The sequence below is a fragment of the Symphalangus syndactylus genome, chromosome 9, assembly GCF_028878055.3.
Source record: "Symphalangus syndactylus isolate Jambi chromosome 9, NHGRI_mSymSyn1-v2.1_pri, whole genome shotgun sequence".
NCBI classification, from domain to species: domain Eukaryota; kingdom Metazoa; phylum Chordata; class Mammalia; order Primates; family Hylobatidae; genus Symphalangus; species Symphalangus syndactylus.
In genome coordinates, this window is record NC_072431.2 from 115,927,054 (window position 1) to 115,940,839 (window position 13,786).

At 39.2% G+C, this 13,786-nt stretch overlaps 1 protein-coding gene and 1 long non-coding RNA gene across 15 annotated transcripts in view; one reads left to right on the forward strand and one right to left on the reverse strand.

Annotated features, from left to right (window-relative positions):
* ELAVL2 (ELAV like RNA binding protein 2) overlaps positions 1 to 13,786 on the forward strand; it is a 160,241-nt gene that overhangs the window by 69,294 nt on the left and 77,161 nt on the right. The window lies entirely within an intron of this gene.
* LOC129490311 (uncharacterized) lies at positions 1,279 to 11,406 on the reverse strand. The gene is made up of 3 exons (XR_008660218.2): positions 11,208 to 11,406; positions 7,561 to 7,686; positions 1,279 to 1,498 (listed from the first exon to the last, which is right to left on the reverse strand). It is a non-coding gene; the product is annotated as an uncharacterized lncRNA (long non-coding RNA).

Below are 13,786 nucleotides of genomic sequence, written 5' to 3' on the forward strand. Positions count from 1 at the left end.
AGTTTTTTATAAGCCATTGTTTTATCTGTAATTTGTTATAACGTATTTCTTTTAATAACCCTGTTTGCTAGCAGAGTGAGAAAAATCCGTTCTTAATGATGAGGGAAGTTATGAACGTAAAAAACTTGCTGAGGGTCACAGAACCATTAAGAAATAGATTTAGGACCAGCAGTGATTGTCTTTGGACTTTATGTAGGCTTTTACCTTCATTCTAGTCTTTTTTTTCCATATCCTTGTTAGTTTGTTAGCCTGGGACTTGGGAATGAGATAATTGCTTCTCTGAGGCCACTCCTAACCCTGTTTTATGTGAAAGCTTAAATTTGCTCCAAATTTCCTGAATGCCACATAGTGTTGTGACTTGTCCTTTTTTGGCCTTAATTTACCTGGCCATGTCTTAACTCTCCTGAAGAGCTGAACTAAAATCTTCATTTTAATATAAATGGATGCCTTAGGTTCTGATGTTTTAGATATGGAAAATAGTGCCTATGTTTTGGGTGCTGCTGTGTATTACACATGATCATTTGATTTGAGTTTAGACCAAATACTCTTATTTCTGTAACCTTGGCCATTAATGAAGAATATAAGAGGAATGTTGGTGTAAGCCAACATAGTTATGGATGTGAGCTAAGAGGTGTATTTAAGTTTTACCAAGGTCACAGGAAATTGACCACAAATTTCCTAAGAAAATAATTATAAAAAGACTCATAGGATTCAATATTACAAACTTTCAACAAATTGAAAATATGCTTAAAAAGCCATTTTCCAAGTTTATCAAGTTGGAAATTTATCTTAAGAGTTAATAACAATTGAATGTCCAGGGGGAACCCTAAACACTTCTTAGCGTTTATATTTAAATAAATGTGAGAGCTTCACATTCTGTTTAGAAAATTCTCTATTGTGAGACTGCTTTCTTACTTTTGAATCTCATGCACTCTAGATTAGGAAATAAGTGTAAAATGATTATTATAATTTACTGTTAATACCAATTGTTGATCTGTTCTCAGTTCAAAATGTTTTATAATACAGTCCTGGAAAAGAGAATCAACCTAAGTTATGTGTGAGGTTTTGTAGAATAGATGATACGCTCTGCAGATTTAAGAACTCATACTTCACCTTATAATAGAGATTGGACTTGGAAGTTCGTGAAGTTTTTTTTTTGTTTGTTTGTTTGTTTTTAAGGAACATTATCACCTATTCTGGGGAAAAAAAAAGAAAAAAAGCCAATAGCATTAACATAATACTCTGCAACCTTAAAGGTTTGCAGTTGATAAGGAATAATTTAATGTGCCCTATAAAACCCACAATTTTGGAATTGCTCCAGCTTTTTATTTTTAGCTGTGGCTTTTAGTTAATGAGAAGAGGTGAAAAGTATAGTTTCTCCTGGTCTCTGCTTGAAATCACAGAAACTTTCCACACTGTGAAAGTTCAGGGGATTCTGGGAGACCATCCTTATGAATTGGGTGGTGGTGTCTCCTCCTCTTTGTTCAGGCCTCTTTTTCTAGAGAATAGGAAAGAATGGTGAGTTGATTACCTTCAGATTTTAACCAAACTGTAATTGCTCTGATATTGTCAAATGCACCTAGGGACAGTGTTGCAGTATTTTGAAAACTTACACAGGAAACAAAATAGCAGCTTTGGATGCACGGAAGAATGCATTAGTTTCTGAGTCTAAGGAAGCCAGAAGGAAGCCCGCCCACCCACTCTCTAGCTTTCATATTCCCTCAGCCACCTCCCAGATCTTCCATTGCTGTGCTATAAATAGCCAGTGTTTAGGCAGGGCTTTGCTTTCTTCCCTTGCCTTTAAAGACTTTCTGCAGGCCCTGGATTTGCCTTTGTTCCTCTGCCTGCCCACTTTGCCAGTGTGAAGCAGGTTTTCATGGGATTCTATTGGGGTAAACCAAAAGCAGCAGAAAAAGTGTGAAGTAAGACCTCTTATTTACCCTTCCGTTCCTTCCCCACTTACCTCCTGTTTTACCTCCAAAATACAGTTTGTGGTTTGTCATGAGACAGTTTTTAGAGCGTTAACCTGGAAATTTAATGTTAATTCAAGGGCTTCTGGTATAATGCCAGGTGATTTTTGTCTTTTTTTGTGTGCTGCCCTACTCCCTGCCTCATCCTGGGGATAAAGCACTTAATGGGCCCCTCCTCTTCTTTCTCATAGCAAAATATTTGATTAGGGTTTAATTAACTTTCTCAAACTCAGCCTCCAGAAGGGACAGGATATACCTAATTCTTTGTGGACAAGATGACTTTCTAATCCAAATCCATAGTAGTATAAACAGGCCAAAATGAGTTATTTAGAGTGCTTTGAATGTCCGTGGCAGTCATATTAGGACGTTTAGTGACACAGACTTGATGCTTTTTTGCCTCATTTTTTGTTATGCATATTTATTAGAATATTTTCACAGATGATTAGGTCTACAATTAAAGATCCTCAGTTTAGATGACCTTGGAAAACCACCTCCCTCCCCCAGTACTCTGACATTCTGAACCTCTCCATCATGGTAGAAAAGCGTATACTCTTTAGCACATTTGACATTTAGGCTATGATATTCTTTTACTTAAAATCCAGCCCTTGCAGGGGCCGGAACATTAAGGCTGTATTGGGAGAACTGGAAAGAAGGCGCCCCATTTATAGGGCAACCTGCTGGCTAGTAGCTCTGGGAATGTGGACTCTTGCCAAACTTTATTAAGCGAAGTCAGAAATATATTTTTATAAATGTGAAATTGTTACACTGGTGAAATTTTAAATGTTGAACACTACTGTTTTTGTTTGTTTGTTTTTTGTTTTGTTTTTGTTTTTTAAGGACATTGGAGAAACCACGTAACATGTTTTCAGGCTAAATCTACCCTCTAGCTGCCAGTCCGAACTTTGGCCTGGAGGTTGGGAGAGTTACAGATCTGCTTGTTTTTGTCTATCCCTTGCCACTTTTCCTTTGTCCTTCTTTTCAGCCTCTCACATGATTTATTTAAGCAGAGTCCATTGTTGGCTTTTTATTTTTTGTTTTTACAAGCTGGCCCTCAGATTCTGCCATTTATTTGAATGCTTAATACTTTAAGTAGACTTTTGACTCCCATACCCTCAATGTTTTCTTCCTGATGGTCATAGCCACTCGGGGGGGTCTTGTTCACCATGCCATTAGGTATGTGATGTACTTTGTATCAGGAAGAATGTTCAGAGTGGCCACCTGCTGTTTATGTTGGCCATGTTTATTAGAATAGGTCTTCGTTAATGTGTAGTCAACCTTGGTGGATAAAAAAGATTCACTTGTTTCCATTTTGGTAATTTTTAATGTAGGAGGCCAGCTGTCTTTACTCTTGGCAAGTAAAAGTATGGGTCATTTTGCAGTTAGAGCAAGAAGTTACTTAAGAGAAATACTGCTGTCTTGGTAGCCAGCGATGCAGAGCAGTTCTTTCTTAATCTGATGGCAGTGAAATTTGGTCTAATTACTGTTCCAATGCCGTGGAAGTTTTCTTCAGTTTTAATTTACCATTCTTGCTTCTACCTCATGATACCCCCACTTTTCCGCTTTTGCTATTTAGAAATAGAGAATAAAAAATAGTGTCTTGATGACTCAACTAAATTCCAAGGCCTGCAGTCTCCAGATCTTTTTTGTGAATCCTGGGTTTTAGCCTGACAAAGGATGGATGTAAAAGCATGCTTGGGTGGGGTAGAAAGGTATAGAAAGGGCATGTTTCTAAACCATCTATTTCCCTTATAGTGATTCTCAGCTAGAGACTGGCACTCAGAATCGTCAAGGAACTCTTTAAAATAGTCTAAGATAGAATGATAGAGTGGCGTTTGAGTAGATCTACACTCTTCACAGAAGAATTGAAAAATTTGTGTTCAGGATCATGGTTCCCTTTAGAAGAGTGGTTTAAGGATCTTTTTGTTCATACCCATCTCAGATTAAAGTAGTGGATGATAGTGAGAATTTCTTTTTAGCTCGATCTGAAAGAGATTGCAGTCCTAACTGCTCTAGACTATATTGCATGGTACTTAGTAGGTACTTCCTGAAAGTTTTATCAGCAGTAAAAGACTATTTACTGCTAAGCAATTTACATGTTAAATCTACTCTACTGAGAGTTCTTTTAAAGAAACTTGCACTTTACTTAGGATAAAGTTGTAACAGCAAATGGGTACCCGGAAACTCTCTGAGCAATTCTAAATCAGGAAATCTTCAGCCTTCCTTCTTTATAATGTGAAATTTTCTTAGTGAGGCAGAAGTCCACTTTAATGTTCAGTATCAGTGCTGTGCACAGTCTCCTACTGTTTAGCATTTTAAACATTGGGAAGCAAAATGCCTCATTTCTTCTCAAATACGTGTCCACACTGAAGTATTGAAGTTAGAAATGATAGTTTCCATAGCAGCAGTGATTTTGCCGTCTTTTTTTTTTTTTTTTTTTTTTGATAGCAAAATATTTAGCATAGGTCAGGTAGAGAAGTGATTATTTCTGGCTGTGGGTTCTTAAAGGTTTCCTTGTGTGCGTTTGACTTCTTTGGACACCTTTTTAGGACACAGGTGTGTTTTGGAGAAGTTCTGTGAGGGGTGGAATGAGTGGGGTTTTGTACGTCTTTGTTTTCCCAGCATCTGAGCACAGCGCTTGGTACATGCAGTAGATCAGGAATGTTGCTTTTCTAGCCTTGGGGAGTTTCTTTACTCCTCTTTTTGGTATTCTACACACCAGACCTTGGCTGTGTTGGGGAGAGAGTATAAACTTCAGGTTTCCTCTTGATTTTACACATTGGTGATGAGATTGGCTTATTTTAAACTGTGAGGTGGTGACAATGGAACACACCTGTCCCTGGTTCCTTCGTGAGGTTTATATTGTTTTAAAAAAAGGCTTGTAGCTAGAAATTTAAAAAATGCTGATTCCCCTTGAAGTTTGAGCTTACAATATAGAATTAGTAGCTATAGGTGGAAAGAGATGTGTGTGTTAGTGGTAGGACTTGACAGCCTGCTTTCCCTTTTCTCCCCTTGACAGTCTACCTTCCTCTTTATAAACAACCTGAGATGACTTTGGCCGGCTCTTCTAGGTACACAGGGTTGCAATGGAAATTTTTCCCACTTGGCAGGGAACATAAAACCAGATGGATAAGTAAGGGGGATGTTTTTTACTTGCCACCTTTATTCACAACTCATGGCATTCATTCTCTTCGTGGATCTGTCTTGATATTTTTTTACTGGGGAGATAAAGGTAAGTCAGGCATACAGGAGCACACAGAGTTATCTGGTCCAACTGAGTGGTTCACAGAAGGCTTCCTGGAGGTGTTTGCTCTCTTCCAGTGCTGAGGATGTTTCCATGAGGCAGGAGAAGAAAGGTAGTGAGGCTGTTGCAGGTAGAGAAAACAGGTTGTGTGACACTGGAAAGCACTGGGAATGGGAAGAACTACTGGGAGCTTGTTAGAGCTTGTGTATGTGATGGGGGTTGCTGGGCATGTGGATGAAGAGGTAGAAGCTGGGGCAAGTCAGCTGCCTCACTAGGGAGCTGAGATGTTACTTCATAGGCAACGTGGAGTGAGCAGAGCTTTAAAAGAGATGGTAGTGGAGTGCTGACTATTATTTTAGTTAGATCCCCACAGCCGTGGAATGGAGGAAGGATTGGGGAAAGGGGCAAGCCTGGAAGCAGAGAGATCAGCTAGGAAGCTCTAGATGGGATCTCAGCACTGATTTCAAATCCCAGTTTCTCACTTAATAGTTGTGTGAACTCTTGCAGTTTTGAAATTCTCATTTGTAAATTAAAGAGAATGTAATATAGCTTATAGTGCATAAGATTTGTTTTGGAGACAGGGTCTTGCTTTGCCACCCAAGCTGGAGTGCAGTGATGTTAATCATGGCTCACTGCCGCTTTGGCCTCCAGGGCTCAAGCAGTCCTCCCACCTCAGCCTCTGGAGTACCTGGAACTACAGGCACATGCCACTATGCCCAGCTAATTTTCATATTTTTTGTAGACATGGGGTTTCTCCATGTTGTCCAGGCTGGTCTCATACTGCTGGGCTCAAGTGATTCTCCCACCTACAGCCTTCCAAAGTGTTGGGATTACAAGCACGAGTCACCTTGCCCGCCCCACAAGAGGATTAAATAAGATTTTGTTTGTAAAATATCTAGCTTGAGACTTGGCATGGAAAGAGGAATCAATAATCGCTAGTTTCTTTCCCTTGCCATTTATTTTTACTTTTAGTTGTAGGATTCGTTGGATTCTGCAGAAGGCAGGGAGATCATCTGAACTTCTTTACTGTAGCAAAAGATACTCAAATCCCACGGAAAGTTCCTTTTCTATTTTTCTTTTAATTAAATGTGATTTTAAAGCCACACTTTAAATTCAGGTCATTTTGAAAATCATGATAGGAAAAAGATAGGAGAGTGTATGATTTTGTATGAATGTACATACATGGATCATTTGCCTGATCCATTAATTGTGGAAACTTGATCCCATGTGACCGCGTAATGTACACATTATCAATCTAGATTCTAGGGTATAATCGTGGATTAGATTTCTACGCTCTTGTTTTCTCTGTATTGTAAATCTGAATATAAGTACAAGATGCCTGGATCATCTTTGGAGTTCTTAGCAAGGATAAGGAGGTAGCAATTTCTAATCTTATTAAAATCCCAAGAGCCTGAGCATAAGAAGACTCAAAGAGGATGGGAGATGTGTATTTTTGGGGGGAGTTGGGGAGGGGGTCACACTCTTTTAAAAGTAAGGTAAATTAAAGTAGACAGGGCTGTAATTCTAATGTGAAGTGCTTGGGCTGTTAGTACTCTGTATATTTAAACATAGTCTTTGGAGGTCTTGGGTTAAAAATTGCAGCATTGCAAGTAAAAATTTTTAACTTCCTTAGTCACCGTTTGTGACTGTGCTAAATGTAGTTTAACATAGCATCTGCTTCAGCAGTCAAGGACAGGAATTAACAGTCATGATTAGGAAAAGTCTGCATACTGTACTTTCTGTCCACAGTGTTTCCTTTCCATGTTAAAAGGCTCCCAACACGACTCTGCAGCCTTGCTGTCCATTTAGATGGGCGGGGGGCTGGGGGGCGGGGAACTGACAGGCTTAATCCAAAAGACAGATAAGCAAATTTTCTTTCTTTCTTTTTTTTTTTTTTTTGAGGTGGAGTCTCGCACTTTTGCCCAGGCTGGGGTGCAGTGGTGCAATCTCGGCTCACTGCAAGCTCCGCCTCCTGGGTTCACACCATTCTCCTGCCTCAGCCTCCCGTGTAGCTGGGACTACAGGCGCCCGCCACCAAGTCCGGCTAATTTTTTGTATTTTTAGTAGAGACGGGGTTTCACCTTGTTAGCCAGGATGGTCTCGATCTCCTGACCTCGTGATCCGCCCGCCTCGGCCTCCCGAAGTGCAGGGATTACAAGTGTGAGCCACTGCACCAGGCCCAGATAAGCAAATTTTCTGTGCTCACATTTTGAGACATCATCTTTTGTCCAGCAATAATGATAATACCCTCTATTCACTTGGCACCGTAGAGTTTGTAAAGTGCTTTGACATTATCAGACAAAATATGTGTATGTAATTAAAGGTTTTAAAGAGAACAGACCCCTTTACCTGCTCTTTTCCTTCGTAGAGTGGAAATAATTCAAAGGCTAATGCTTTTGTGGTTTGAGTCTGAAGAATAATTTCCTGTTAAAATGTAGCCTGTAATTGCGTATGTGCTCCCTTCTCCTCTTCAGCCTGTTGGGGATAGATGTTTCTCATCAACACTTGGGAATGTGTGTGTATAATGTATATACAGGTTATACATATACATATATGCTCATACACTTGCTTCATTTTTCATCTCTAACATGGGGGTACTTGCCCCACCTACTTTTTGAGATCCTTAAGTGTTTGTTTCCAATGTGCTTTACTTGAGTGATACTAAGATAACTTGCAAAGCAGGAAGTCTGACAAAAGTAAGAGTAAGAGGAAGCACTTTGCTGCGTGAGATGGTGAGAGGTCATCAATCTAAGCATATTGACGCCTTTCTCTGTTAGGGATTTATTCAAGATTGGATGTGTGTGCCTGCTGTGGATGTAAGTGGATAAGGTCTGAGGCTAAGAAGGGCCTTACCTGTTCTATAGTGTGTGTATAGCATTAACTTTTTTGAAAAACATTATTAACTCTTATATACATTCTTATGTAGCAGATTAACAAGACATTTCCTTGAGATACTACTCTCCCTTAGCAACCCTTTCCGCACTTTGGAATCACTGAATAAAAATAACACTTGCATTGAATGTAAATAAATTCTCCCCCTCCCCTGCTTTTTTTTCTTGAAATGTAGTAAATAACCAGGAACTTAATTACCATAAAAAGTCACAGATGTACCTAGGTGTTTTTTGTTCTAGCTGGGATGTCTGTTTTTAAAGAAAGCTGTCTTTGGGGGAGCAAGAGGCAGAGGTGGACCAAAGGAAATAAAGTTACTATCTTAGGGTGTGAATCTTGTTTTTTTAAGATGCCTCAAATTTCCATAGTAAATAAATCATAGTTATGTTTCTAAATCACAAGGATACATGTCTTGGGAATCTCAGGACGTTACACATCAACAGAAAAGAAAAACACATTTCATAGGTGAATACCAGTAATTGAGATGATCCACAGTTCAGAGCAGAAGGAAGCTGTCTGTATTGATCAAGGTTTAGACTCCTTGTTTTGCTCTCCAGAATACATCAATGAATTATAAGATATTTATGTGCCCTGGGATGGCATCCCTTTATTTTCAGTTTCTCTGAAGTTCTATAGAAATATTTGTAGCCTCCTAACATTACTAAGGAAATAAATCTTGTTGACATTTTAGATGCCTTTTTTTTTTTTTGGTGTAAGCTGCTTGAGGTTAAACGGTGTAGCATTTGGTTTTCTATCTCTAAGTCCTGCTAAATAACAGTGAACAATAAAATGTTAACCTAACTGGCCAGGAGGAGTGTTGTGGCCTTTATAACATTTGTGAGTTAAAAAACATTATTTCTGTCCATAAACCTTCCTTGTCTTTTATATTCCCTTTAGGATTAGTCATTCTTTCTGCTTTGGAGTTTGTACATGACAGAGTATTTTAGTGTCTGTATCCAACAGAGGAGCTATGTTTTTAACCTACCTAATGAAAACACTCAACTACTGGGATTAATTTGAGGATTTCTCATCAGCCTTTCACAATTTGTACTACCCTGAGGGGGTTCCTGATAGCTGTGACTTTTGTAGAAGAATGTGAAGTTAATCCAATTTCTGTGTTGATTACTATGTTAACTGTCTTAATTTAGCAATTCAGATTAATCTGCCTATACCAAACAAAACCTCTGCCACAAAACTGAGGGAGTAGTTGATTTTATTCTTATTGTACTCATATCCCTTTTTGGATTCTATAGCCAAGTAATGGCATGGAAATTAATTAGGTCCACTGAGGTTGGATTGAAAGAATGGGGTTGGAATGATTCATCACCAGAAGGTAATGATTTAGTGTATTCCAGCCTGTAACCAAGACTGAGTTAACCCATGGCTTAACCTTTGCTATTGTAGAGGTATATAAATGACCCTGTTGAAAAATACAGATTTTAAAGTTTACTCCCATTTTACAAAATGTGACTTAATCTCATCTTCATCCACTTTGTTTTTAAACTTTTGAGGAGAGCTTTGAGATATTTTACTTTGAATTCTAAAAATTTTAAGGGGGCTCACATAGATTACAAATCAATTTTCTGACATACTATGTTTAGTAGTAGTTGCATGTTTTAAGCTACTATTTGTGATTTTATATTTGCTCCTAAATGAATCAGTTGATTCTTTAAGAAGCTGGCAATGGATTCGTTTAGTAGCAAATATAAAGTGAATAGTGAATATCCAACCATAAAGTGAATAACTCTTGATTTAATATTTATAAACTCAAAATTTTTGTATGTTGGGTTTCCTATATATATATCTATATATAGATAAATATATATCCTTATTTTCTTTGGCTTTTAAAGCACAACTGCCCATAAAATCTCTTCCTTTGCTTACTCATCTTGTGTTCTTAGTGTCCAGAGCATAGTAAATGTTTTGGTGGTTTGTAGGAATGTGAGCAGTTAGTATCTAAACCAGTTTCTTGACAATGGATTTAAACAGTGTACTGATGTAATTAAAATGTAGCACACTAATGATGTGTATTATTCTGGGTATATCCAGAATCTGATGAGTTCTCCCCGACTTCACCCTGGTGGGAGTCACTGTCATCCTGCACCTGAATTGCTGCAGTTGCTTCTTGACTGGTCTGTTTCCAAACTCACTGAGTCTTCATGCACACCCACACACAATTTATTTTCACGGTAGCCACATGCTACTCCTTTGCTCAAAACCTTTTATAGTTTCCTTTTTTGTTACGGTGGCCTTCAAGGCCCTATGTGTTCCGGCCTCATTACCTCTTAGACTCATCTCCTCCTACTCTCCCTATTTTCTCCTTGTCATTCTGCACAGCAGACAAACTTTGCACTGGCAGGTCTCTGCCTAGAATCTCTTCTTCTAGATATCTCCATGGGGGCTGTCTTTATTTCCTCTTAGACCTATAACAAATTACTTTAAATTCACTGGCTTAAAACAATACAAGATTTATTATCTTAAAATTCCGAAGAACATCAGAAGTCCAAAGTGGTTCTCAGTGGGCTAAGATGAAAGTGTTGGCAGGGCTGCAATTCCTTCCAGAGTCTTTATGGGAGATTGTTTGCTTGCCTTTTGCAGCTCCTAGAGGCTGCCTGTATTCCTTGGCTGGTGGCCCCATTTAAAGCCAGCAATGTCCTTTCTATTTCTTCTTATGCTTCATCACTCTGACAGTCTCACCTTCCTCTTTCACTTATAAGGAACCTTGTAATTACATTAGGCCCACCTCAGTAACCAAGGATAATCTCCCTTTCTCAAGTTGAGCTGATTAGCAGCTTTAATTCTACAATCTTAATTCCGCCTTGTCATGTAACATAACATATTCACACTTCTGAGAGTAGGATGTAGACATTGAGGGGAAGGGGATTTTTCTTCCTATCACAGCAGCCAGCCCATATCTCCTTCAAACCTTGGTTCAAAGCTCACCTTTTCATTGAGGCCTGCTTGTTTAATGCTGGAAACTACCCATCTTCATCTCCACATTTTCAACCCACCTTCTTCTTCTCTATATGTATTCCAAAGCACTCTTATTTATTGCTAATGTACTGTTTTCTTCTATATGTTCATACTTGTATATGTTCTGCACATACCATCCACAGCAAATCAGCACTCCAAGATGCTTCTTCATTGCTATACCTCAGGACTGTCCTGAATTCGTGGAAGCTGCATGGAGATGTTCGTTGAATGGATGAATGAACAAAACATGAAACTTAAGCAGATCTTTTTCGCCAGAACTTTACTTTCCCATTGCTCAAACTGGATACCTGTAATGGACTTAGACTGAAGAGAAGGACTTGGGACCCTAAACTCATTATCTTACCTCTCTAACCTCAAAGCTTTTAAACCTGCCAGCTCTCAAACTACAAAACCTCAGAAAGACTGGCATGAAGGAGACTGCGTACTTTGTCTGTAGAAGTCATAAAGGGCCAAGAGACAGAAAAATTTTAGTGTTTGCTGCCAAAGAACATTCTCCTTATGACGCGTGCAGCTGTTCAGTGCATTGTCGCTGCAAGTTGTTGGGCCCTTGTTAGCCCCAAGGCCAAAAATGTGGGTTTGAGGAATTTGTAGAGCTAGTGAGACAGCTAACATGGTATGTGGGTGGGCTGGAGAATTGACAGGGATTCTAGATTGAAGAAATCCTTTGACATTTAAAGCTACAAACCTTTATTTTAGGAACCACAAAGCAAAGAGAGTTAAAGAAAACAAACTAATGGCTTGTTCTTGTAACTAACGGACATTGTTAGCCTTGTGATTTTAGCACTTGGTTGACTATTCTCTTGCTTAATTAAGTGAAGCCAGAAACATATCCTGAAAATACCACTTAGTGATTTGAATGGGAAAGATAAAGCATTTGCTATAGGAATGGTGTGTCTCAGGCAGATGATCCCTTTGACTGCCTACCCAGCTGTCATCTATAAGCTCATATTACTTATTTCACCAATTTTGGAGTGCTTTTGTCCCTGCTGCAAGTTCCCTGAAGGATGGTGTGGTAAAGGTTGTGCTGCCTTTTTTTTTTCTTTTCTTTTTTTTTTTTGTAGGTTTGGCTCTAAAACTTTAGAGACAAATGTCTTCTGTTCGTGTGTAACTTGGCATTTAGGGAGAGGTTTGATGTGGTCAGAAGGAAGGCCTTTGCACTGGGCTGATTCTGTCCTGGTGTGCTGTGTTTGAATAGTCAGGGTATTCAAACCTTCTAGTTGCAAGTAAGTGTAGAGACCAAGTTCACTGTATTCAGGCTGGACCTTTCCAGCCTGAGAGATACGCTTGTCTTTGCCGCTAGCCATGATTCTTTTAAGAGACGTTATCGTTTCTATTTGCCTAAACTTTTCTATTTAGTATCAAGATCACTTGTGATCCACGACTTAATCATGATGTGCTTCTAAATGCCTTTTTCAAGATCTGTTTAATTTTCCTGCATTTACTTTTGATTTTGCCATTTTCCTGAAGTTGGACCCAAATTCCACATGCCCGTATCCATAACCCTGCTGGCCAGAGGCTTGGATTTGTCTTGTCTTCCAGCGTTTTGTAGTTAGTGTGATAGACTGTTGAAATAAAAGTACACAACTGTTCACAAAGGTACATGGTTTCCTTTGTTTTACCATATAATAGGAATTTAGATTTCAGTGGGTGAGGGTGGCTGATGGAGTGCGTCAAAACTTGAAAATATGCTTTCATAATTACTTCTGGTTTGAAATACTTGGTAGGATAGAAAAACAAGTTAGAGCCACTCATGATTATTTGTGTTTCTAATTTATAGTTTAAATGTATTTGTAAAAAGTAAAAAAAAAAAAGTTACCAAGTTTGTACACATTTAGGGAGGGGATTTGCTCTTTCAGTCTCCAATTTTTAAGAAACTGTTCTTGCCCTTTCCTTTTTAAATGCTTAGTTTGTACAAACCCCTGAAATGGAGGTGGGGTGGGTTTGGATGGAGCCTTGAATAAGGGAGATGGGACTGCATAAACAAAGCTAGAAGAGTGAAGGTACCAGACTGTTTGAGGGACAAGGAGTAGTTCAGATCTTAAGGTGCTTGAATAAGTGGGCTGATAAAAGTAGTTATACAGGATCTCTGTTGATACCTAGTAGTTTGCACTTCATTTGATAGGCAGCAGGGAGCTGTGGGAAGGTTTAGAAAGTCTTCCTGGGAACAGTGTTAGGATAGATTAGGATGAGGAGAGAGGGACCTTTTGGAGGCTTTAATTTGCTGGTCCTGAAGAAGATGAGAGCCCAGGTCAGGGTGGTGACCATGGCAATGGAGTGGCTGGAGCAACAGGACCGGCCTCACCAGGGGTCATTGTATTGGCCCTTTCAGCAGCCCTGCTGTGACTTTAACCCACAGAAGTCTGGTCCCTAAATCAGGTGGTTTCTAGGCTATGGAACCTTTTTCCCTCCTCGCAACATTATACTGAGTGAACTTAATAAAAATTCTCAGAATATAGTTAAGATATATTTATTTATTTATTTTGGAGACAGAGTCTCTTGCTGTCACTCAGGATGGAGTGAAGTGGTGTGATCTCGGCTCACTGCAACCTCCGCCTCCCGGGTTCAAGCCAATCTCCTGCCTCAGCGTCCTGAGTAGCTGGGACTACAGACCATGCCCAGCTAATATTTTGTATTTTTAGTAGAGGTGGGGTTTCATCATGTTGCCCAGGCTGGTCTTGAGCTTCTGACCTCA